The following is a 23,548-nucleotide window of genomic DNA, read 5'->3' as shown; positions in this document are numbered from 1 at the left end:
TGGTCCATGCTGTGCGGCTTCAGTCAAGCTTGGGAGAAATGTAAACATTATAAGATTGAATGAGCAGATATGCTTGGGGAAACCTGCCTAGTAATAACAACAGTGATGACATCTTTATCTTTAATACAAACTTAAGACTGTCAAATTAGTATCACTAGTCTAACAACGTCTCACAATGGAATAGTGACATGGAAATTAGAGTTGCAAGCAGATGACTTCTAGCAACTACTGGCTGAATACTTAAAATATGTATTAATATTATAATATTGACTGGTGAGTAATCAAAAGTTGACATCTAAAAAGTATAGGACAAAAGGACTGAATTAAAAAAGTGGCTTACTTTGTGATTAGTAAAAATGTAATTAGTTAACTATTTACTACTGTATATAATAAGTTCAGTAGAGGCTGGTGACTTGGGATGGTGGGTACATACTATACATGTATGGAAACGAACCGTTTGGAGACAGCAAAGCTTGTTTCATAAATTGTGTAAAACATCATTTGAATCTAAAACTGATTACAGACATTGTAACCAAATCACAGCCGTGCCAATATACAGTATAACAGCATGACCTTGACCATCTCTTGAAAACGGGGGCTTGAAATTCTGGCCAGGTGCAATACTGACTGTATATCATCCTCTGGTCAAGGACTTGGTGTTGGGACGGAGATAGTCAGCATCACTTCTATAAAAAGCATAACATGGTTAGTGATTTGTTACTGGCATGTATTGAATTCCTTGATCTATAGTATTAAATTATGAACCCGTTATTCTAAATGAACCATAATTTACCACCCAAGACTTGTGTACTAGATCGCCTCCACTTGTGCCTAATGCTTCGTTAGGCCAGGGGCCCAATAGAATATCTGGAACTGAAAAGAAGAATGTTCTTCCCCTGGATTTGTCCTCTCTTTACTTTATTACAAACAACATTTTACTAACAAGGTCAGGCAATCGCATCGTTATTGCTTTACAAAATCTTGGTTGTAATAAAGTCAAGGAAGTTGACATCCAGTGTGCAGACATTCTCCATTTGAATTGCTCCATTAAAAAATACATTACCATCCCTTTTTCATAAACCTTGAGAGTGATGTCTACATCAGTGTGCAGCAGAATTGTACAGGTTAAGATCTCTTTCTTCTGGAATAAACAGATGGGCCACTTTTACCTAGATCTGTTGATTGGTTCTTTGCGAGCAGGAGTTTTCTGCAATGAGAGATGGCATGAGATATCTAAGGTTCATTTCTTAAGCAGATAATAAACATTAAAAGCCTGTCTTGGTTTAAAGCCCACTCACCACGGCAAGGTGCAGGCTCAGAGTGGGAACACAAGACCAGACAAGGACAAGACAAACCCAGACGAGACCAGTACAAATAAAAACATGCAAAAACATTCAAAAACATGCAAAAACTTGCAAACATGCAAAAACATTAGTGTGCATCTTTTTGGTATGCAATAAAGAACAAGTGCATTTTTTAATCAAACATTTTTTTGTGTGTGTTCCATAAAACAAACTCAAACATCAAAAATTCAAACTGTGCATTTAATAAAGCAATTTGCATAAACAGTAGTGAAACTATATACAAAGAGGGAAAGAGGTCTTGGATGAATGGGCTGTTCCAATAGGGGACTAATGTTCAGTAAAGACTTGTGCTCCGTGGTGCGAGCTCCAAGTATTACTATGAACACTGGCTTCCTTTTGGAGTTGTAAGTGTTCAGTAAAGACTTGTGCTCCGTGGTGCGAGCTCCAAGTATTACTATGAACACTGGCTTGTTGGGACTGTCTTGTTGGAGGATGGTAAAGATGCTCAAGATGTTCAGCTGAGAGAGTTGTTATAAAAAAATTTAAAAAAAAGCCTGTACAAAAGTAGATGACATGTGACACAGAATGCATACACACAAATAATATACAGATATATAGGACAAACAACATATAAAAGGAAACTGATGTGGTCAGTATACAAGTATATACAAGTATATAGGAAACACTGATAAGTAAACAGAATACACATAGAAATACACCCAGACATGCTGTACATATACAAATAACAAACTACATGTAAACGTGTACAGATGTAAACAGAGAGAAGCTCAGAGAATATGGAATTTAATATAGTGTATTTAAGGAGATTTAAGGATTTAAGGACAGGAGAAATATACAGGTGGTCATAAATATACACACAAACACATAAAACACACAACAGACACAATATTTACAATGATAAATATAAGGTCACTCACATAGATTTATTTATCAATAAAACAAACCTCTCAGTTGTGCATGCTGCTACTGGTGGTGAAAGTGGACCAGCTTGGTGAATTTATGTCTAACAATGTCCTTTGTTAGCTTCTCTGTTTCGCGTCTTGCCAAGTGGTGCATCCTGATTTTGCAGTACATGGAGGATGCCATTTTCACCAAACCATGCACATGGTTGTCTTCCACAGTGGTTTCGAACATGTGGTTGTGCAGCTCAGGAAACAACATCTTATCAGCACTGTAACTTAGGACTTGATTGATGATGGCTGATGTTAAGCCATGTCCCTGGGGGAGCTTGCCAGAGGTTGATCTCAAAATCCTTTGAAAGCAGCGTTCTGACTCTGTGCAGATGGCAATTATCCCTGGTGATGGTTTTTGCAAACCTCCACGATTCTTCAAGAGAAGGAAGGGATGCACGGTGGAATCAGAAATCAGCACTTCAGTGCAAGGCATGCAGTTGTGTTTTTCCTTGAGCTTCTTTACCACAAAGCCAGCAATGTAGCTTATGGCAGCCTCCTTGTACTCGGAAACAGTATCTACATTTGGGCAGAGTTGATAGTCATGGTCAGGCTCTACATGCTCCACAGGCTTCAGGTCAAACCTACGTGCGGTGTTTACTGACGCAGGTGTTGCCTCCAAGATGCTGGTATCGTCTCGGAGGAGGCAATTGCCTGTTCCTGTCTTCACCTGTTGCTTCACCAGAAGACGTTTATATGCAGCTGTAAATTGTCTTGCAGTTGGATTGTTGTTGAATCCACCGCGTGCTCTGACAGAGGAAAAGAAGAGCTCAAGGTGATCTTGGCTCAGCTTGTATGTGAGGAGGTATCTGCATTGGGCATTCGGTTTCTCAACCAGGTCATGGAAAACATTTTGAATGCTTCTGGAACTGGCAATGAAGCCAACAACACATGTTTTTCTTTTTCCAGAATGCAATGGAATGCCTTTGTCGTTTTTAAGTTCCAAAAGGGACTTCTCCGCTTTTAGCAGGATTGACGCTGCACGTTCTTTGTTTGATGTCCTCATGGGTGCTTTGTATCCCTTTCCCAGGGGGTTCCTGCTGTTGAGAACATCAAAAGCAGCATCGATGGTCCTGAGGAAGTCCACTGTCTCCTCACATCCTCTGAACTGTGGTAGATGGAGCTGTGTGTTGCAGTACTCCAGAGCATCCGCTACACTGCTGCTGAAAACTTGAGCTGCAAGTTTAACCTTCATCTTCTGTCTCTCCCAACGTATGTGTGCCATTTTCAGCTTGTTTCCAAGTCTAAGACCTTCCGTCTCTTGCAGTTTATTCAGATCCTCAAGGTATTGCCACTTTATTTTTCCTCTTTCAGTTTGAAAGGTACCTCCTGCAGCCAACGCATTCCTGAGCAGCTTCAGCATGTGGCACACATCCAAAACTACATGGACAACTTGTGATGGATCTGCAGGATGTGGAAATGAGGGTCTCATGGCATGGACATCCAAATCAGCTCCCAGGGCTCTCAACATGGCAAAATGGCATGATGGTCCATCGCATGTTAAGGAGACTGTACGAACTCCAACATCATGAAGTCGTTGAAGGCATTCACTGATGATGTTAGCACGCTCTTCTCCAGTCAATCCATCAACGAGGAAGTAGGCCACAGGGATTTTCCAAGATTCATCAATGGCAACAACCATGAGGACCAAGGCGTCTTTGGCTGGTGGTAAACTATCATCGACAGTGCCACAGCCAAGGTCCACATATCCATGGAATTTCCCGGCAGAATATTCCACATGCTTGCGTATGGCCATTTCATCCACCATGAGGGCACACAAGGTTTCTTTTCCCTCTTGTTTCCTATCCTTCACATGAGACTCGAGAGCAGAAAAGGCAGGTTTTGTAAATCCTGGATCTGCAGAGATGTTGCTGTACCAGGTCCGGATGGTGTCTGGGTGGGGCAAAACAAGGTCAAAACTTTCTCGCACATAAGCGTAGGCTTTGGCAGAATAGAAGTGCAGAGTCATAGCAAATGACCGCAATTCCTCTGACACTTTGGACTTTTTTCCTTGCTCCACTCTGGTAAGGATTTCCTTTGACACTCCACTAAAGGATGTCTCCAACATCTCTGCACAACCTGTGGAAATTAGCATTTTCTGCTTCAGCTCACTGATGACCTCAGACAAACTGGAAACTCTTTTTTTTAATCTTCTGGTCTTTTCCCTCTCCAATTTCAATTTCTTTCGACAAGTTTGCAGTTTGTCCTCCACTGAATGCAAGTAACTCCCAAACTGACGCTTCAGTGATCTGGGAGATTCCATCACCATGTAGTTGTGCTCAGTATGGGTGGATGTTGCTACTGCATCCAAAATATCTTGTCCCTCTGAATCTGATATGACAGCTATATCATTGTGATGCAGGACAACATCTGGCACAAAATTTGTATCATGATGCAGTTCCTGCATCACAAGGATGTTGCTGTCAACATCATCCAAGACCTCTACTATATTTATACATTCATCATCAGCACTCACATCATCATTGTGTGAGTAACTGTGATCATGTGCAACTGTGAGTGTAGCATCACTTACCTCTATACCTACCGTTTGTTCCTGGCATGTTGTTCCATCAACGTCCATTGTCTGAGGGGCAAGGTAGGTGAAAATGGTGGGGACAGCTGTTGAAGTCAGGCGCTTCCTCCCACTGATATGCTCAAAACACTCCTCTTCAAAATGGTTGGCACATATCCTGGAGTGATGTGTTGGTTTCCAATTCTTGCGCCTTACATTGTTGATCCACTGATGAAGCCGTGCCCTGTCACCAAACGGAAAACTGTGGAGAAACATAATGTCAGTTACGATTTCTTTCTATTTTTTTATATTGATGTTATCTATTTGTTTAGTTAGTTCAGTTCTTAGCTTCATTTTTTTTTTTTTTTCAAAGTGACTATCTATTGACTTTGATATTTTCAATCTAAATGAATTGAATTAAACTACAAAGTTACCAAACATTATTTTTGTTATGACTGGTTCATTTATGCTATAGTAGTAGCCTACATTTACGGCATGATCTTACATGGGTAACTGTTAAATGTTTAAATATTTCACATTTCTTGTGTAAGGTGCTATTTGTTCTATTATGATACATTAGGGCAGAACAGTTCTTGGAATACCACAGTGGTTGTGTCTATGGTAGATGCTGCATGAAACTATAGTTTATTTCATAACACTGTAGTACTGCAGTTAAGTTTCCAACACACTATAAATGCCACAATATATAGTGGTAATATTTTTCTGTATAGGCTACTATAGTAAATACAGCCATCATTCTTAATAAGAGGAACTTGCAATTACTACAGCGCAATGCCGGAGTGGGTACTCGGGAGAACCGGGAAGATTCCCGGGCTGACAATTGATCCCACTACCTGCTGAAGTACCCATAGTGTATTAAATGTGCAATTTTAGTTGGTTATTTTTTTGTTTTTTTGTTTTTTTGACTAACTTAACGTCAGGCCAGGACAGCACCAGGACTGTTGATGATCGCATTCACCGATGATCAATGGTAAATGACCGGTTGACCAGCAACCGCACTTACAAAGGCTCTTGTGTTATTGCATGACAATATTATTTATTTTCGTTATGGACTGATGAAAATGCAACATACGAACAATTTAAAATACATTTGAACAACGAAGAAAAACGAAAATTTTTTTATTAAAACAAGCTTTGTAGATCTGTAGCCTAGGTGACATTTTTCAATTATATGAAAGTTCATGCATTAGAAATATCACAGCGGCTCTAGTTTAGGCTACTTCATTGATTTTTATGTGATGAATAGCTAATTATTTCTAAGCATGCCTGATTAAAACAGTTTGGGGAGATAGCACTGGGGGCAGCACACAAGAACGTTAAAATATGGTTCTTCACCTGTTCTTCTGATGGAAAAAATAATGGAGTGGAATGATGTGGTATATACTAGGCTATAGTATTTTCAATATATAGGCTTCAGGAGTATTTTTTATATCAACTTTTTATTACTTGCTAGTCGCGATTATATGTCTTTAATCATATTCTACCAGTCTTTTGGCTACTCATTCGTTTTGGTTAACTTTTTTAATGAGTAGGCTACTACCAAGGAGGTTCTATATTACTACATATAAAATGTAATTCAAACTAGCAAGCTTAGCTACAACCTGAAGCTGTAGCTAGCTAAGTAATGTTAGCTCAGTCTTTATTTATTATAAAAAATAAATTAATACATAAGTCTATAACTAAGTCTTTAATAGCGTTTCATATTATAACCATACCAGTACAGAGGAACCTTAGGTCCTTTGCAGTCTGATCGGTTGATGCAGTTGTAGGCAACACAAGACGGCATCTTCTTGTCTAGTCGTGCATAAATCTTGCTGGAAAGGGACCGTTTCTAGTCATGGTCAACTTATAAAGGGGCTCTTGGCGACACAATGCCCATCCCCCACACGCGGCCACTTGATGTGCACCTGCAGGCACCTACTTACTGTACACTGGACTCCAGTGCTCCCAGACACCTCCTTGGACAGAACCGTTGCTTTGAACCAAAAAAGGTAGGATTTTAGGTTCATAGAAACCTGTCGCCTACAAAATGTGCACTGCATGGTGTTCATTATATTTTTTCACAAAATTCCAATCAAAACAATAAGACTTAAGACTTAAGCCTACCGCCATAAACCTTGTTAAAACTGTTAACTAGGATTACTCTAAATACGGACATTTTATATGGTAGATAGTATGTCTCACAGACATTGATTTTACATAGCATATAGGCTACTATATATTTCCATTAGCTTGTGTAAAGGTTGAATTAATGCAATGTTCCCATATACAGTATGAGAGTTCTTGACAGATAATATGGTGTTCAATAACGTTACATGTAAAAGTAGTCAATGAAATGTTTAAATCAGTATCTGCACTGCAAAACAAGTACTATAGATTAATAGTTATAGACAGATGGATGGAGAAAAAGGCAGACAAGCACACATTAATGTATTAAAGTCCTTTCTCATTATCTTCTAGTTTGAGATGGCTACCACTGTGGCACAGAGAGAGAGAGAGAGAGAGAGAGAGAGAGAGAGAGAGGCGTCAACAAAGTGAGTCTATAGCTGTGTCATTCAATGTAAATGAGTTATAAAGATTGTATTGACCAAAAAGACTGCATCATTGTTGGATAATTTGTTGTAAATTTGCTGTGTTGCCCTTCATGAGAGAGGATAAATGTTTAAGTGTGGAATCTCAATTTGATCAGGTAAACTCAGTAGTAGGAACTTTTATAATATTATTTTTAATCCACAGACCAAAAAGTATGGTTGATTGGCAGCAGCTACATCCGGCGTGGGGAAGAGAGGGCGAGGCAGACCATGGGTACCAACCTTGGACTGGATGCTCGGGTCCAGTGGTTTGGCTGGGGTGGACTGAAGTGGCATCAACTTCTCCCCTTTTTCAACCGGTCCCTTGAAGGAAGAACAGCCCCGGATGTCCTGCTGATTCACTGCGGCAGCAACGACCTGGGGAAGATCAAAGGTGTCGAGCTCGTCGCAGCGATGAAGCGGGACCTGCAGCACCTCCACCAGCGCTTCCCGAGGATGAAGATAATCTTTTCTTCCATCTCGCAAAGACGCCGGTGGAGGGCTGCTAATCCGGGGAGGCTCAACAAGGCCAGAATATGGGTGAACAGTGTGATGGGTGCTTTTGTTCGGGATTTTGGTGGGAGCGTGGTACATCATCCTCGCATAAAGTTTGACAGCCCTGGCCTCTTTCTGGGTGATGGAGTTCATTTCACCCCTTTGGGAAATGATATTTTTTTAGATAGCATCACTCAGTCCCTGAAAGCTGCCATCTGGGGTAGGTAAAACTGCCTCTGAATCTTGTGAGTTTTTTTTTTTACTGTTCTTTAGAGTTCCAAGTGGACCTGGCAGTTTTTCCAACCCCAGATTGTGACTTTACAGAGGTTTATTTATTCAGAAAACAAGCCCATAAATAGGCCAGGGAATAATTCTTTATGTGACGATTAACAATTGGTCACATTTAAAAGGGGTTATAAATATTTCATTTTTTTAAAAATAACATTTGTACTCATCACACTGTTCACTCATATTTTCACTGTTCTTCCTTCATTATCCCTCTCGCTCCCTTTCTCTCTCTTGCTCTGTATCCCTCTTCCCCATCCACTCTTCCACTCCAGCCATACCAACCCATGGTCTGTCTCGCTCTCTTTTCTCTCTCCTCCCCATGTTGGATGTAGCCAATAATGGTTTACGTTTGTATTGTTTATGAACAGCCCAGCACCTTGAGTTACATTGATAGTAGTTATTAGTTATGCTGTTCAAGTAAATGTTATTAAATTATGTTCAATTAAATTGAATTATTAAATACATTGCATTCTTGTTTTTCAGTGTTTGGGAGTATTCAATTGTTAATGCATAACCTCTAAAGGGTATGTTAAAGTTTATAGTCCAGTTATGCTGCCATCTGAATACTTTAAGTTACATCAACAAATTGTTGTTGCAAAGTCTTTTTCTTCAAAGGAACTACTAACTGCTGGGTTCACATATATTTAGTAAAAGTAAAAACAAGTATATTTCCTTTAAAATGTAGAAAGTCTTAAATGGAAACACCCAAGCAAAGGACAAGTACCTCTTAGTAAAAGACCTTAGTAAAAACCCTTATAGAGGCAGTGGTGAGAAGGAGGGTCAGGAAACTAAAATCTACTAAACTAAAAAACTTAACTAAACTAAAATCTCCCCTTACAAAAGTTGAATAGGTTATTTACTATTTTAAAATTAAGTTGGAAAAAAAATCTAGATCTACATGTTGACACTGAATTAACATTAAGTATTGAGGGGCTGAGGAATAGGAATTTTAGGAGATTCCTTCTCTCTCTGCTCTGCTCTGCTCACAGCCGCCCCTCCCCCACCAAACTGTCCGTTCCACACTCCCAGCAGCAGCTGCTCGCTCCCGACCTGCTCACTTGATGACGAGAGCGCGACTGGGCTCGCTAGCTCGCTCGTGGGCGCGCTAATCCTGGCGGGAATACGTAAGCAGACACTACTGCGCATGACCCGTGGGCCGCACATCACGGAAGTAAACCAGGAAGAGAAAATTTTTTTTGGCGTATGCGCTGGGTGAGCAGCTTACGTTCAAATGAATGGGCGGCCATTTTTCCGTTCATCCTCCAGTTAATATAGAACCTCCTTGGATGACACGCAAATCCGTGAAGCGCTCCATCTTTTCCCAAGCGGCCAGCTCGCAAAGCGCTCCCCGTGGCACGGCGGACGACAACCGGAAGAGTGCAGCGGCTTCCGGAGACGGCAGTGCCGTGGGAATGCCTGTGAGAAACGCCTACCGTGACCACTTCAACAACCTGTGAATGAGGCTCACTTTGACCGATACAGAGCATATTGCTAATGGGTCAGCTCATTACCAATCTTCTCTGTATCGTTCCAATTTGATGAAAAAAAATGGGACGATTAAAAAAAAATTGGAACGCTACAGAGAAGATTGATGTCAGGGTTGGCCCATTACCAATCTTCTCTGTATCGTTCCAATTTGATGAAAATATTTGCCATTTGTTGCAGACAAAGGAGACGTGACATTCAGTGACACTCGGAAATTCTGGACTTTGGCGGAGATTCTTACAGTATTCCTGCATTCTCTTGAAAATGTCTTTTATTTTGTTACCCAGGTGGGAGATTCATGCTGCATTGACTGACGCTGGGAAATTCGGCATTTTGGCGGAGATTCTTACAGCATTCTCTCGGAAATGTGGGTTTTGTTGTTGCAGACATGGGAGACGTGTGCTGCATTCAGTGACACTGGGAAATTCGGGCCTTTGGCCGAGACTCTTCTGTCTCCGAACCTTTGAAACTTACTCAGCGTAACGGCTTTGCCAAACGTGCTTAAGTTCCTCTGTCTCCTTGCCCCCTGAAAAATGACCTGAACTATCTGGTAATCTGTCAAGGACACTTGCCCTGGCCATCTCAGCAGCCTGAAAAGGTGGGAAGCTTCTCTGCACTCAGGTTTACATGCTTTGTCCTATTCGCAGGTCTTTTGCAGTAGCAAAGGAAGATTTACATGCAAAAACTTGTGGCTGTGCACTTTTCAAGGTGAAAGGGTTGCTTGCAAAGTCCCCTCCCCCCACCCCCAAGCCTAAGGGGAAAGCCTGGGATGTAGGCAGAGGGGCCTCGCTCAGAGCAGCCCTAGGGCGTGTCCTGGGAGGGGATGGGCTGGGCTTAGGGCCCGAGTGCAGGCTCAGGCTTGGAGGCCGAGCTGGGCTCCGGCCCCTCTTCCAGTGTCTGTGCCACTCTGGTCTTGCCCACTTTGTCAAATTCACAAACATACCGAAAGAAGTTGCCATTTCAAACTAAACTCATCTAAGCAGAGGTCTACAACAGAAAGAGCTTCTCCCCGCAGATGCTAATGGGTGGCGCCTAGTGAAAAAGCACCTCAGCTGTTGCTCCGCGTAAAGGGGGCCCTTCTGCCCGGGGGGGATTAAGTAGCAGGCAACGTTGGGAGTTGAAATGTACTTGCCCAGGCAGTACATATGATAACATTGGATCGATACAGAGAAGATTAGCATGGCCCCTACGAAAGGATGACACGCAAATCCGTGAAGCGCTTCATCTTTTTCGCAAAGCGCTCCCCGCGGCACGGCGGACGACAACCGGAAGAGTGCAGCCGTTCCCCGGAACACTGTAACACGGCGGACGAGAACCCGAAGAGTGCAGCGGCTTCCGGAGACGGCAGTGCCGTGGGAATGCCTGTGAGAAACGCCTACCGTGACCACTTCAACAACCTGTCAATGAGGCTCACTTTGACCGATACAGAGCAGATTGCTAATGGGCTTTACGGTTCGCTCATTAGCAATCTTCTCTGTATCGTTCCAATATGATGAAAGAAAACAGAACGATTCAAAAGAATTGGAACAATACAGGGAAGATTAGATTCATGGGTTAACCCATTAGCAATCTTCTCTGTATCGTTCCAATTTAATGAAAAAAATGGAATGATTCCAAAAAATTGGAACGATTCAGGGAAGATTAGATTTATGGATTAACTCATTAGCAATCTTCTCTGTATCGTTCCAATTTGATGAAAAAAATAGACGATACAAAAAAATTGGAACAATAAAGGGAAGATTCGATTTGCAGCTTACCCCATTAGCAATCTTCTCTGTATCGTTCCAATTTGATGAAAAAAATGGAATGATTCAAAAAAATTGGAACGATAAAGGCAAGGGAAGTGTTCCCATTTGTCAGTAAAAATGAATGGAAATGTATTGCCATTGTCAAAATTGTGACACGGTGTCAATGTGCTTGACGTTTGGCACACCCTGAATGGTGACAATTGGGAACAATCCTGACATATGGGAACGCGCCGCGCCAACGTGCCAGATCCTAAGGGGGGCGTTTGCACGCCACCATGACAAATGGGAACAAACCTGACATACGGGAACGCGCCAGATCCTAAGGGGGGCGTTTGCGTGCCACCATGACAAATGGGAACATTTTTGACATTTGGGTCAATATTTGTGATATTCAAAAGTGTGCCAAGTGTCAAAAAAAAAAATTGTAACCAATCTGTCCAAATTTGACAGGGGCTGTACAACTACTCAATCCTCACACCATCCTCACTTGATTATTCCAAATAAACCTCATGTTTTTCTTGTTGCCGCAGAGGGGATTTGGTCACGTGGGATTGTTCTAGGCCATGCCCACACTGCCTGTGCAAAATCTGGGGTCTCTTGGAACTTTCTTTGAGAAAATGTGCAAATATGAAAATTTTTATGTCCGTGTCCATTTGGGAACATTTTTGCCATTTGGGTTGACATTTGGGAACCCTGACCACCCATTCAAAAGTATGCCAAATGTCAAAATAGCCCTTATATTTTGACATTTGGCATACTTTTGAATGGGTGGTCAGGGTTACCGTTTGTCAACCCAAATGGCAAAAATGTTTCCAAATGGGGTCTGGGGTCTCTGGGACCTTTATTTGAGAAAATATGCACATTTGAAATATAATATTCACATAACCCTAATGTCAACTTTGACACAAGGGAAACCTGCCGACCCTTTGACATTTGTGCAGGTTTTTTAGGCACCTTAACATGCATCCAGAACCACCAAATTTATGTCACATCTTCACTGTAACACCAACTTTCAGTTGGAAAAGGTTGCAACTTTCTAGCTCTAGTATAAAGGGTCAAAATCCAGTGAAATGGCCTTCTGGAGGCCTTCTGACCTTTCAGTTTCCTTATGTCTGTGTCCATTTGGGAACATTTTTGACATTTGCAATTGTTCATTTGGGAACCCTGTCCGCCCCATTCAAAAGTGTGCCAAATGTCAGATTTTAGTCATTCCCTAATATTGTGCAGGTTTGTGCACGTATTTAAGGAACCTTAACATGTATCCAGAACCACCGACTTTGTGTCAGCTCTACACTGTGACACCAACTTTCAGTTGGAAAAGGTTGCAACGTCCTTGCTGTAGTATAAAGGGTCAAAATCCAGTGAAATAGCCTTAACTAGACGCAGGCACACAGACCGCATGTGATCAGTGCATGGTCAATTCCTTACATTCTGACATTTAGCATACATTTGAATGGGGGGTCGGTGTTCCCAAATGTCATAGACCAAAGAAATGACTTGATATTGTCTTATCAATGTGAAATTGAAATATGTTCCATAATAGAGGCTCCTCTTGAATCCTAAACTGGTTCCAGCAATCCAAATGTTTGCAGAACCAGTTCCAGCCTATTCAAATGCAGATATTTTGTCAAAAATGTTCCCAAATGTCAACCCAAATGTCAAAAATGTTCCCAAATGTCACAGTGACAAACGGGAACATTTTTGCCATTTGGGTTGACATTTGGGAACATTTTTGACATTTGCAATTGTCCATTTGGGAACATTTTTGCCATTTGGGTTGACATTTGGGAACATTTTTGCCATTTGGGTTGACATTTGGGAACCCTGACCACCCATTCAAAAGTATGCCAAATGTGAAAATATTGACTTTGGCATTTTGGTTTGTAAGTTGGATTTTCGCGAACTTTTTGAGGAATGCACCACTATTGGTGAGCCTTTTAAAAAATGTTCCCCTTTGTCACTGTGACATTTGGGAACATTCAAAAGTATGCCAAATGTCAAAATATAAGGAATATTTTGACATTTGGCATACTTCTAATGGGGTGGTCAGGGTTCCCAAATGGACAATTGCAAATGTCAAAAATGTTCCCGTTTGTCAACCCGTTTGTCAAAAATGTTCCCGAATGTCAGGGCTCCCGGGTGTCACCTCGTGGCCGGCCCGGCGTAGCCTGACAAACGGGAACACTGTCCCCGAACTTTGGAAAATCATATCTCGGGAACCGTGGGTCGGATCGGACCCAAGTTTTCCCGCGCGGGTCCCGGCCGAATATTAATGCGGATCGCGTCGGTTCCCGATTTTTCGGGGCCCCCGTTTGGGCGGGAAGGGAGCGTCCGTTTGGGGCGCGAAATTCCCTTACGCATGAATGGCCGGGGTTGCCAAATGTCAATGAGCTCATAAGGCAGGGAAGATTAGATTTATGGTTCGCTCATTAGCAGTCTTCTCTGTATCGTTTCAATATGATGAAAAAAACGGAACGATACAAAAAAATTGGAACGATACAGGGAAGATTAGATTTAATGGGTTACCCATTACCAATCTTCTCTGTATCGTTCCAATTTGATGAAAAAAAAATGGAATGATATAAAAAAACTTGGAACGATACAGGGAAGATTTGATTTATGGGTTAACCCATTACCAATCTTCTCTGTATCGTTCCAATTTGATAAAAAAGATGGAACGATACAAAAAAATTGGAACGATAAAGGGAAGATTAGATTTACGGGTTAACCCATTACCAATCTTCTCTGAATCGTTCCAATTTAATGAAAAAAATTGAACGATTCAAAAAAATTGGAACGATACAGGGAAGATTAGATTTATGGGTTAACCGATTACCAATCTTCTCTGTATTGTTCCAATTTCATGAAAAAATGGAACGATTTAAAAAAAGTTGGAACGATACAGAGAAGATTGGTAATGGGTTGACCCATAAACCAATTACCAATCTTCTCTGTATCGTTCCAATTTTTTTTGTGTATCGTTCCAATTTGATGAAAAAAATGGAATGCTTCAAAAAAATTGGAACGATACAGGGAATATTAGATTGATGCGATAGCCCATTAGCAATCTTCTCTATATCGTTCAAATTTGATGAAAAAAATGGAACGATACAAAAAAATTAGAACGATACAGGGAAGATTAGATTTAATGGGTTACCCATTACCAATCATCTCTGTATCGTTCCAATTTGATGACAAAAATGGAACAATACAAAAAAATTGGAAGATTGGATTTACGCGTTTGCAAATTACCAATCTTCTCTGTATCGTTCCAATTTTTTTTGTGTATCGTTCCAATTTGATGAAAAAAATGGAATGATTCAAAAAAATTGGAACGATACAGGGAAGATTAGATTTATCAACCCATTACCAATCTTCTCTGTATCGTTCCAATTTCATGAAAAAAATGGAACGATACAGGGAAGATTTAGATTTAACGGTTACCCCATTAGCAATCTTCTCCGTATCGTTCCAATTTTTTTTGTGTATCGTTCCAATTTGATGAAAAAAATGGAATGATTCAAAAAAATTGGAACGATACAGGGAAGATTAGATTGATGCGTTAGCCCATTAGCAATCTTCTCTGTATCGTTCCAATTTGATGAAAAAAATGGAACGATACAGGGAAGATTAGATTTAATGTGTTACCCATTACCAATCTTCTCTGTATCGATCAAATTTTTTTGAATCATTCCATTTTTTTCATCAAATTGGAACGACACAGGGAAGATTAGATTTCATAGGTTGGCCCATTACCAATCTTCTCTGTATCGTTCCAATTTGATGAAAACATTTGCCATTTGTTGCAGACAAAGGAGACGTGACATTCAGTGACACTCGGAAATTTGGGACTTTGGCGGAGTTTCTTACAGAACTGCTGCATTCTCTCGGAAATTTGGGTTTTGTTGTTGCAGACATGGGAGATGTGTGCTGCATTCAGTGACACTGGGAAATTCGGAACTTTGGCGGAGATTCTTACAGCATTTCGGCATTCTCTCGGAAATTTGGGTTTTGTTGTTACACACATGGGAGATGTGTGCTGCATTCAGTGACACTGGGAAATTCGGAACTTTGGCGGAGATTCTTACAGCATTTCGGCATTCTCTCGGAAATTTGGGTTTTGTTGTTACACACATGGGAGATGTGTGCTGCATTCAGTGACACTGGGAAATTCGGGACTTTGGCGGAGATTCTTACAGTATTCCTGCATTCTCTTGAAAATGTCTTTTATTTTGTTACAGAGGTGGGAGATTCATGCTGCATTGACTGACACTCGCAAATTCGGCATTTTGGCGAAGATTCTTGCTGCATTCCCTTGAAAATAACAATAATGCTAATAAACAGTTAAATCCAGAGGGATGGGGCTTTCTGGAAGAGACATTTTCTGTCCTTAGCAGGTCTAATAAGGCCTGTAAGCCGCCACTAAGGGCGCTATTTCCTCAACAACCCAAAACAACATGGAAAAACTTTAAAAAGTCATATCTCAACCATTTTTGAAGCTAAAAAGATGATTTTAACGGCAAAATGAGGCATAAATAAGGAACGCTTCACGAATTTGCGTGTCATCCTTGCGCAGGGGCCATGCTAATCTTCTCTGTATCGTTCCAATTTTAGTATATGTGCTACCGGAGTAACACAACAGCACCCTGGAACTCTGGGGTATATATAGGGTGAGCTCCAGATACTGTCCAAAATATGGTGTCAGCTTAATGAGGCTTTCCAGACATAAATAGAGTACCGCATCAGGCTTTCCAGACATAAATAGAGTACCGCATCATAGGAAGGCTGGTTCTGATGAGAGAACTGCACCAAATTTCACCCGCTTTAGGTCCAAACTGCTCCGGTAGGGGCTGAAACGCATGACGGGACATCTATGCAAAGCAGCCACTACGTCAGGCGCTGAGGATTGGTGAGCTGCAGGAGAGTCAACAAAAGGATCAAATTCCCACTTCCCCTCCTCCCACATTCCTCCTGGAGGGACTCAAATCCCCCAACTACCCCCCACCGATCACCATTCATGCCTGCTGTCGCCTCTGTGAGGACGAGATAACACACAAAGAGAGAGAGAGAGAGAGACAAAGAGAGAGGGAGAGACCAACATGTGGTCGCTTCGTTCCTTCCTGCTCTGTGTTCTCGAAGACGAGACAAGCTTGGTTCAGAGGACTAAACCACAATATAGCATCGCACGAGCTTGAAATTTACCGTGAGCCGCCAGCTGAATACAATGGAAATGCTGCTTTTGGCTTTTAAACCTGTTTATCCTGTCCGCTGTCCTGTCCTGGTTTCTGTTGTAGAGCTCAAACTGGTAATTCAGAACATTATCCACATGGTGTGTGTTGGTGGGGGTAAACTGGGCTAAATTACAGTGTTCATTCATGTTCACAGCTATTTTCAGCTGTGGTGGTTTGTAGGAGGAAGTAAAACTGTCTGCTTGGTTGTTTTTATTCAAAAATATCTTGCAATTCCACAAACCTGCCAGCAAAGGCGCTGTTGTAGCGTCTGACTGCAGGAGGGGGAGAGAGAGAGAGAGAAATAGTAATATGCAAACACTTGCTGTATTGTTTTACATTCATGAATGTAAAACAATACAGTCTAGGTGAAGCTTGCAAAAGTAGGTTTTTCAGAAAATTCTATATGGCGAAAAATCCAATCCAATAAGATTTTGGCTGAGCAGTGTAAAAGTTGTTGCCTCAGTAGTGACTGAGATTTCAAACCTTTCAATGAAAAAATCTCCCATGTCTGCAACAACAAAACCCAAATTTCCGAGAGAATGCAGCAATGCTGTAAGAATCTCCGCCAAAAGCCCGAAATTCCGAGCGTCAGTCAATGCAGCATGAATCTCCCACCTCGGTAACAAAATAAAAGACATTTTCAAGAGAATGCAGGAATACTGTAAGAATCTCCGCCAAAATACCGAATTTCCCAGTGTCAGTGAATGCTACTATGTTGGTAACAAAACAATAGACATTTTCAAGAGAATGCAGGAATACTGTCAGAATCTCCGCCAAAGTCCCGAATTTCCGAGTGTCACTGAATGCAGCACAACTGTCCCACGTCTGTAACAACAAAACCCAAATTTCCGAGAGAATGCAGCAATGCTGTAAGAATCTCCAACAAAAGGCCGAATTTCCGAGCGTCAGTCAATGCAGCATGAATCTCCCACCTCGGTAACAAAATAAAATACATTTTCAAGAGAATGCAGGAGTACTGTAAGAATCTCGCCGAGTTTCCGAGTGTCACTGAATGCAGCACACATCTCGCCATGTCTGCAACAACAAAACCCAAATTTCCGAGAGAATGCAGCAATGCTGTAAGACTCTCCGCAAAAACGCCGAATTTCCGAGTGTCACTGAATGCAGCATGAATCTCCCACCTCGGTAACAAAATAAAAGACATTTACAAGAGAATGCAGGAATACTGTCAGAATCTCCGCCAAAGTGCCGAATTTCCGAGTGTCACTGAATGCAGCATGAATCTACCACGTGGGTAAGACAATAATTGGAACGATACAGAGAAGAGCCCTGCTCTGTTTTGTTCCAATTTTCGTCTTATTTTTTCCCTTCTTCTCTGTTCTCCAGTACACTTATGCTGCACTAAGAGTGTACTGGACCAAGAGAGTTTCTGCTTTTCTTTTCTTTTTTTGTTGTTGTTTTTTTTCTCCTAGTCAAAATTGAAAGATAGTGGTACTCATCTCAGGACTCTCTATATTAAGCAAAAGTTAATGCCTGTTGCACTTCCTGCATAATGTTTCAACTTTATTGAAATATGTGGTTGGGTCACAATATGTAATATTTCGATCACGTCACTAAATCGAATTGTATCTAGGGTTGGGCGATAGGGCGAATATATCGGCTATCGGCGATTGATTTTTTTGGGCGATTTTTGTCATTTTATTTTGCTAATTTAATGGTCTAATTTAATGGTAAATAATTAACCTGTAAAGACAGGGACGTGCACACACATTTTGAGGGGCTGTTGCTCTAACCTGAAAAAAGTACCTGAATGGTGTCAAATATGGTCATTTCATGTTTTAGTATAATTCTGCATAAGTTCCATAATGTACCTGTAAGAAGACCATCGTCCACAGCATCTATCTTTCTCTTTATCCCACTCTTACTGGCTTGGCCCTTTTATAGTAACTCTCTCACACTCGGCCATTACCAGCCTCATATGTACCTGTCTGATGTGTCTCCTGATGCTCAGCATGCTCTCCCTCACTCTCTGGTCTGGAGCCTTGTGGTTGCGCCTCATCTTAAATTGAATTATTAGAATCAGAATTAAGAATACCATTTTCCATTCAAAATTGCTTGGGCATGGTAGAACTACTATTTAAAATACCAAGTACCTTATATATATATATATATATACTTCTCACTGCAAAAAATGCACTAAGACAACTGAACACTTCAGTGTAGCCAGTTGAATTTTCATGGATGTGATGCTGACAGTGGCTTGACTCAATGATTCCTGGTGAAGCCCAGGAATTAGTCTGGAGTAGGCTATGTCTAGTTTTGTATGTAAAAATATGTACTAGAATACAGAACAAGTACAAAATGTCATATAGGATTTCATGAACATATTTTCTGGCCTTACCATCCCATATTTCACTACAGCTATTAGAAGTATTTTACTTGATCACCAGGCTCTCCAACGCTCTCTGAACTGGAGCTTTTGGGGTTAGCCCCCTACAGAAAAGCACTCTCTTTAACATTATGTTACAGATGAAACTCATTCACAATACTATGCACAGATATAATATACTGTCATAATGCTTCACCTGCTGGCCTGCTGGCAGTCTGTATCCAGCTCTGCACACCTGCACTCCCCTCAGCTCTCTCTCTGCTGTAGTCTCCTCCTGTTGGAAGGCATTGTAGCCTCCTGTAAGCACCCAGAATTAACATTACATTCAAAAAAAACAACGTGCATTACATTTTAACCAATTTGAACATTACAAGTTATCATCTCATAACGAAAAACAAGGCGACTTCTATCAGCTACATCCGCTTGTTGGTTGAAAATTCATCACAACCTGAATGAAGCATGTTCAGGAACACAGCTAGCAGCTCGTGTCACGAGCTAGAAAGAAGCTAACGCCACGTGGCGTTAGCTTGGCCTGTTCGCACGCGACACGTAGCTTCATACTGACTGGAAACAATATCTAATCTAGTACGATTCAACAGTCAAAACCGTCAGATCCCCAGAACGCACACTTAATGTAATGGTCGTGACTGAGGAGTTATCTTGCATGTAGCCTGCTGCCCATAGAGATAAAACAGTAGAGGGGACATTACGTCATTAAGCGTGGGATAACCGTCCGCCATCTTACCTGGGTCCAGTTTACCTGAAACTACAACAGCTGTCTATGGGAAGCGACCACTGTTGTCCTGATCTGGATCAAACTGCTAAACATACGTTCTATAGTGTTTTCTATAGTATTTGTATAGTACTCAGTAGCCGCACTGCTGCTGAAAATGCGCCGATTTTTTTTTTTTTTTTTTTTTTTTTTTTTTTTAATTGCAGGCTATTTGTGCCAAGACGCACCTTAATGACGGAAGTGACACATAGTGGCGCGTGGTGGCAGACAGAGAGGACGTTCATTTGCATATCTGTATAGGCTACTGTGGATTTTAAGTTGATTCAAGTGTAGAGATGTTTGTTTTTACTGTAGTAGCCTACTTGTTTACATGATGGCATCTATATAAATTATTTCTTTATGGATTGTAATCTTAATTGCAGGCTAAGATGTCATGCTAATAAAGTTAAAAAAAAAAAATATATGAGGGCCTATGTCCATTATTACCTGCTTAAATTGGCTTAGAGCTGTCACACTAACCACTTAATGGCCTTACATTTGCCTTTTATTGTATATTTTATCTGGGTGTATTGTTAGGTGTGTTTCAGTGATGGTGATATTTAATTGCTGCCAACATCTGTCTATTGCTACAACAACAGATCATTTGGGGCTTTTACATTAAAAATAAGCAGATTTTCATATATACTCTTAATACAGAGTACCAAAGAGTACCAAATAAATCTAAGAATTATAAAGTCTTCTTGAAAAAAGGATTCATAGTTTCTGTAAAGTAATGCACCATTAAAATACTTCCAGAAGATAATCTTTATGATTTAAAACATAATTACTTAACATAGTTTAGCTATTTTTTTCTACAGACTACAAAAAATGCTCATGTTTGGTTCCATTTTAGACAGTCACAGTTGTCTTGCACACAGTGAGCTAAATAAAAAGTAGTAGTGATGTCTCAATACAAAAATATTAGCATTATAATGGCAGCATAAGCCACTTTCACCATTGATTCCAATGACAGTCAGCTGAGAAGTGGACCCAGGTAAGATGGCTGCCATGTGGTCCCATTCCAGAATAGGAATTCTCTATGACAGGTCCCCTCTACTGTTATATCTCTATGCTGCTGCCATGTTAGCTAGCTAGCTAGCTAGCTTCACTTTTGTTTTTCTGACTGACTTTATAGCACTTAGGCCGCCCTCTAGTGGTGAAAGGCGGTATAACCAGTGCCGGGCGGACTGGATAAACAGGTTTACAAGCGCAAGGATGACACAATAAGCATCCCTTATTTTGCCATTCAAAAATCAGCTTTTTATCTTAAATAATGGCAGAGATATGATTTTTTCCATGTTATTTGGGTTGTTGAGGAAATAGCGCCCCAAGTCCCGAATTTCTGAGTGGCACTGAATGCAGCACAAATCTCCCACGTCGGTAACGATAGGGCTACTGTAGGCTAAATCTCCATAAGTGTCCCAGATATCCGAGTTTCACTGAATGCAGCATGATTCTCTCACGTCGCTAATAAACACTTTTAACAAGGCCGTATCAGGATATTCTGCAGGTTTTTGAGCGGAGTTCAGCATGAGGATTGGTTCTGTCCGTACAGAGACAACGGCTCGTATCGAAGCAGAGACCGTTACTGAGAGCGGACCTGAATACAGAGACAGGCTTTGACTTGAGGATTTACAGGATTGTGTGATATTTGTTAAATATTGTGCATTGTCTTACCTTCACCCGACGCGCGCACACACATCGCCATCGCGCACGAGCAGATCCGTTTCCTCAGCAGAAAACCGTTCGTTTCTCCAACTAGCCGAATCCGCCATTTAAATAGCAATAAGAGCCACGTGCACGTGTTTACAAAATAAATATTCTTCATTCTTTATCCCCCTGTCCCTCATCATTACTGTTTTCACAAAACTGAATTAACAACACAAGTACAATCACAGAAGTCAGATCTTTGTAAAACCTAAATAGAAGTCAAACGGGATCAAACCTTCATATCTACAGACAACAGACCTAACTTCAGCCTGCCTGTGTCCGAAAGGAGGGGAAAACCGCACCACTGTTTACGCTCAGGAGGGCCGCGTGGCTACTTTGCATAAAGCCTCATCTGGCGCAGTGACTGACATTTGTTCTACTTTGGGCCGCCAAGCTCGTGTGTCGTCCCGTTTTCGGCGCCAGATATTGGGATAAAACAGTAAAAGGGAGCGGGGGAGTCCATCTGTGTAACTGAAATTACTGCAGTCTGAAGGAAAGAAATGAGACAGAAACTGGAACGATACAGAGAAGATCAGCAAGGGCCGCAGCGGCATCTCTTGTCCTACTTTGTCTTACTTTAACAGTCACGCCCAAGTTCGCTTGTCCCGCCTCTAGTCTCCCGCCGTTGGTCTGTCTTTACTTGTTGGAAAATCTCCCAACGTTTCATTGGCCCGTCTTACTTTTCAGGACAGCGCTCCTCTTCCCATTGGCTCTGGTGACGTCAGCCGCTCCGCTATTGGCCAATTCATTATCTTCTCTCGCGGCTTCAGCGGAGGAGGAGGAGGAGGAGAAACCGCACCGCTGCGCTGGCCTTCTAGCTGTTTACTCTCGCTCGCTCGCCGCGTGGCTACTTTGCATACGGAGAAAAGGGGCTCGGCGGCTCGGTGATTGACGGCTGTCCTACTTTGTCTTACTTTGGCCCGACAAGGTCGGGTGTCGTCCCGTATTTGGAGCCGCAAACCGGCCGAGACAGTCAGGGGGAGCGGGGGAAGCTGCCGCCGGATGCACGGCGCCTCCGCGGTACGGACGTCCGGGAGCCGGCGGAACGGAGCCGCCCCTTCGCCGCAGGGTCCGGGGCGGGCCGACAGAGAAGAATGCGCACCATGAACACTAATCTTCTCTGTATTGTTCCAATTTTTTTTGAGTCATTCCATTTTTTTTCCATCAAATTGGAACGATACAGAGAAGATTGGTAATGGGTGAACCCATAAATCTAATCTTCCCTGTATCGTTCCATTTTTTTTGAATCATTCCATTTTGAACAACCCAAATTAACAACACAAGTACAATCACAGAAGTCAGATCTTTGTAAAACCTAAATAGAAGTCAAACGGGATCAAACCTTCATATCTACAGACAGACGGGGGTATTTAAACAGTTTGGCATAAACAGTCCATAAATAAAAATAAAAGCCTTTAAATGTAATATCTTTGCTAATATCGATTTGTTATGTTTATCGAATTTAATATCTTCACAAGGTAACGTCGCTCGCGGCCTAACTTCAGCCTGCCTGTGTCCGAAAGGAGGGGAAAACCGCACCACTGTTTATGCTCAGGAGGGCCGCGTGGCTACTTTGCATAAAGCCTCATCTGGCGCAGTGACTGACATTTGTTCTACTTTGGGCCGCCAAGCTCGTGTGTCGTCCCGTTTTCGGCGCCAGATATTGGGATAAAATAGTAAAAGGGAGCGGGGGAGTCCATCTGTGTAACTGAAATTACTGCAGTCTGAAGGAAAGACATGAGACAGAAACTGGAACGATACAGAGAAGATCAGCAAGGGCCGCAGCGGCATCTCTTGTCCTACTTTGTCTTACTTTAACAGTCCCGCCCAAGTTCGCTTGTCCCGCCTCTAGTCTCCCGCCGTTGGTCTGTCTTTACTTTTTGGAAAATCTCTCAATGTTTCATTCTTACTTTTCAGGACAGCGCTCCTCTTCCCATTGGCTTTGGTGATGTCAGCCGCCCCGCTATTGGCTACTCGGTCCCCGACAGTGTCGAGTCCGTCATTCTGATTTTGGATTGATTTTTGGATGATATATCTCACTGTCGGACACTGTCGGACAGGTCGAAATATGTGTGTGTTTCGCCATCGCGT

The 23,548-nt window shown here is 41.8% G+C and overlaps 2 non-coding genes across 2 annotated transcripts; one reads left to right on the top strand and one right to left on the bottom strand.

Annotated features, from left to right (window-relative positions):
• Positions 1-10,770: 10,770 nt before the first annotated feature.
• Positions 10,771-10,877, top strand: LOC144538018 (U6 spliceosomal RNA). The gene has a single exon (XR_013504028.1). It is a non-coding gene; the product is annotated as a U6 spliceosomal RNA (small nuclear RNA).
• A 5,048-nt stretch (positions 10,878-15,925) lies between these two features.
• Positions 15,926-16,031, bottom strand: LOC144538011 (U6 spliceosomal RNA). The gene has a single exon (XR_013504021.1). It is a non-coding gene; the product is annotated as a U6 spliceosomal RNA (small nuclear RNA).
• Positions 16,032-23,548: the final 7,517 nt, after the last annotated feature.

The sequence above is a fragment of the Centroberyx gerrardi genome, chromosome 23 (assembly GCF_048128805.1).
Source record: "Centroberyx gerrardi isolate f3 chromosome 23, fCenGer3.hap1.cur.20231027, whole genome shotgun sequence".
Lineage (NCBI taxonomy): Eukaryota > Metazoa > Chordata > Actinopteri > Beryciformes > Berycidae > Centroberyx > Centroberyx gerrardi.
The sequence above is the reverse complement of the archived record's forward strand: the minus strand, read 5'-3'. Positions and strand labels throughout refer to the sequence as shown.